General features: G+C 40.7%; 1 long non-coding RNA gene across 1 annotated transcript; it reads left to right on the top strand.

The window, feature by feature from the left end:
* Nucleotides 1-6: 6 nt before the first annotated feature.
* Nucleotides 7-2721, top strand: LOC108446109. The gene is made up of 2 exons (XR_001861213.1): nucleotides 7-319; nucleotides 1111-2721. It is a non-coding gene; the product is annotated as an uncharacterized LOC108446109 (long non-coding RNA).
* The last annotated feature ends 862 nt before the right edge of the window (nucleotides 2722-3583 follow it).

The following is a 3583-nucleotide window of genomic DNA, read 5'->3' as shown; positions in this document are numbered from 1 at the left end:
CCCACCCAGCGCAGCTTCTGGGGGCGGGCGGGTCCTTCTCCTCTCCATGCAGAGCCGGTGGAGTCAACGGGAGCCGGCAGAGCCTCCTTTCTGCAGCCAGCACACTTTGTGCTGAACTGAAGAGGACACCATGCAGCCAGCAGCACAGAGGGAGCGAGGCTTTTTCTACCATAAAGCCTGAACAAGAACACTCTTTAACATGGCAGCTTCAGAGTCAGAGAAAGTGATCATGTGAGACGAAGCTGAAAATGGCGACGGGAGAAAAGAGGGCGGTGCCGTGATTCTTGCGCGTGGCTTAAAAACCTTCTTGCGTGGCATGGTAAGAAACTGTAATATCACAAACTGTTTGTCTCTTTAATCCATTTGAAGTACATGGGGGGATGAAGAATTCACGTGTGGCCTGTGAAGATTGTGAAGAGTGCCTATGCCAGGCTATATAGAAGCAGTGAGAGGCTTTTAGAGACTTGTGGCGAAGAAAGCCTTTGTGTGCAGATGCAACTGAAGAAAACCCTTTTTTCCTTAAGCATAAGAGAGAGACTTTTCAAGAACTGGAACACTGACTAACATCCCATGTTCTGTTATCCTGTGTGAGTTGGGTAAAAGGAGAGAAGTGCTGGAAAGGGGGGGGAGGATTCACTTTAATTTCTTGTTATTTCTCTTTACTTTTAATTCTATTAGTAATAAAACTCTTTCGTTGTACTGCAACTGTTTAAGGTTTGTGCCTGCTTTGCTTTCTCCTAATTCTTATCTCACAGAAGGAAAATAAGTAAGTAATGAATATTTTGAACCAAAACCACTACACCCTGACAAAGTTTAGCTCTGCCACATTTGCCTGGTATCATCTGCCATTACAGGTACTCAAACACTGTAACTAGCAGAGCCTGTTGGTGGGCAAACAGCTAAGGAGTGAAGGAAAGGGCAATAAACAATGACTCACATTGATATAAATTGACTGTATAATGGCAGCCTGAAAAAAAAAGAATGCATTGCCAGGAGGTTTTATATCAGTTGCATGCAAGTCTGCATGGATGGATGTCAGCAAGAAAATACTTGAAGGCTGCATCTGAAAAACAGGTTTTTAACTATGTCTTCTTTTTTCTCCCATTGCAGTGCCTCCACCACCATACAGTTATGAATATGAAATGGAGTACTGAGCTGACCTACCTCCACCTTATACTCCAACCTCACAGACTGTGATACAGTATCCCCCACCCCCCTCCATATCCAATATCCCTGGACATTCAGGGAAATAATTAACATGACTTCACATGGATATTGACTGCCTGTTGAAACAGCCAGCACTATTGGGACAATGTTATTGGCTCAGGGACAAATAGGACTGGGTTTTGCATCAACATATGTGGCCAGGTATTGAAATAACTTGCAAAGGTTGCCATGGCTCAGGATGAATAAAAATACTGTCCACTCTGGGCCATCATGTTTCATGATTAAACAACATATGACCAAAGAAACAGTTCCTATAAGTTAGTGTCTGATGAGTAGCGCTTAACACCAGCTCTTAGCTTCAGCTGCAGCACATGGAAGTGGGGCTCTTCCCATGTAGGAATGTGTAAGTGGTGCAAATGGTTCAACAAGCTGTTTCAAAAGAACAAGAGGCAGCTGCTGGGGCTTATTCTGGGGGAAAACAGCAACTGTTGTCCTGAGGTAACTGCTCTGCCTTTCCTTGAAATGGGGGCAATAAGCAAGAACAAGGAAGATTGAAACTGTTTTCTGTTTCTACTTACAGCTGGTAATACCCAATGATCACTGTGCATATTGGTCTGATAATCATGTTACAAGGAGAAGTGCTATTAGAGTTATTTAGTAACTAAAAAATGATGGGTATTATTTTTGGCCAAGTACAGTTTTTTTAAGTGCCTATTTTTAAGCAGTTTGTGACTAGTTTATGAACTAAAATGTTAACATAAGGAAAATTTTTGTATGTGAAATACTCTAATTTATAGCTGATTAACTTTTACCTGGACTTTAACACTCTATACATTGGAAATATGCTAAAATGCCTTTTATATCAGCAAATGATACTTTGATTTTAGTATAAAAATACTGAATCAGCAAAACTCACAAGTGGGAGAAGAAATGCAAAAGAAATATTAAAACATCATAGATTTTACTTCAGTTCAATTGCATAAAACCAGGGTTTTAAAATCATATTATGTATCAGTAATGAGGATGTTCAGCCTTAGCAAAGAGATGAGGGTAGAGACTGTGAGCATCTGCTTACTTTTGAATATTGTCTTGGGCATTTTAAAACTTTAGGTCACCAAGTAATACTTTTTGTATTTGTCATGCATGTTGTTCAACCTTACTTATTCTCTACTATATGCAGTCCAGATCTTTATGATTTAAAATGTTCCATGTACTTATGAAGCTAACTGTAATTCTGCAGCAGCTATTTGACTTCAGAATAGAGTATTCCATTACCTAAAGCATAATCTTTCAGCATTAAGACTATTATTTTTCTCGGGTTTATATGCAAACCACAAGGAGTGGGTCTCTTCAAGGATTTAAAAGTACTGAATGCTCTTAGTTTGAGTTGGGTGTCTGAGGAGTTTGAGAGTGCTACAGCTGTGGCATCAGCTGCAGGTTACTGCTGATTCACAGAGATCAGAATGTATTTAAATATTTTCCAGTGTAGCCTGTCTGTTCTTTTCAAGTGTATCCATGTAGTAACAAATAAAGAAGCAGCTTGCAAAAAGGAGATACTGTATCCCAGTAAAATCAAACTCTCATCATCCCCTAAGTCTGGTGGTATTGGTATTCAGTACTGATTCAGGGAAGAACTGAAGCAACCTTTAACCGAGCATAAAATTTATTCAGACATTCTTGGAACAAGACCTTACTGACTGTTCTTGCTCAGATTTTGCAGTTGTATTTGTCCTTTCCAGGCTGACTAAACTTACCCCTTGAAATTCCACTTTGAAGTGCAAATGGCATCAGTCCCTGCCAGTGTAAGTTCAGAAGATCTGTGTTGTGGCCAGTGGCCATTGGCCATGCCGAGTCCAGAAGCTACCAAGGTGCTTGTGACCCGGTCAGAGGAAAACTGAGCTGCATCTCAGATGTTTGGTTGCTGCTGTTTCCTTGGAGTCTTCTCTGAGAAAGGAGAGTTACATTCTCATTTCTATTTTGCTGTTCAGAGGTGACAAGTCCTGAACTGGCTTATCCTTACAATTAGTTCTGCTCTGGGTACATCCTGTGACATTTCAGCTGTTACCCTGACCTCTCAAGAGATCCCAGTTGAAATCCTCCCATGAAGAGCAATCCTCTGTGTGCGGTGTTTTGGCAGTCCCTACTCAAAACCACGTGCTGGGGTATTGATGTGTCTGCCAACATGGTGACCTACATGAAGAACAGAATAAACATAGCTTTTCCTGCAGAGAACCCAGTTCCTACTGCATCATTCTATGGTAGTACCTCAGCACTTTTTAGTTGATCTGGATAATATTTTGGTGCCAAAAAGTTACCTATAGATAATGAGTATTGTCACTTTCCCATTCTCATATTTCATTTCTTTGTGCTGAACATGGAGACACACAAATCAAAGAGCAGTTTGTATTTGATGAAT

The sequence above is a fragment of the Corvus brachyrhynchos genome, unplaced genomic scaffold (genome assembly GCF_000691975.1).
Source record: "Corvus brachyrhynchos isolate BGI_N302 unplaced genomic scaffold, ASM69197v1 scaffold3, whole genome shotgun sequence".
NCBI classification, from domain to species: domain Eukaryota; kingdom Metazoa; phylum Chordata; class Aves; order Passeriformes; family Corvidae; genus Corvus; species Corvus brachyrhynchos.
Note: the sequence above shows the minus strand (reverse complement) of the source record. Positions and strands in the feature narration are given on the sequence as shown.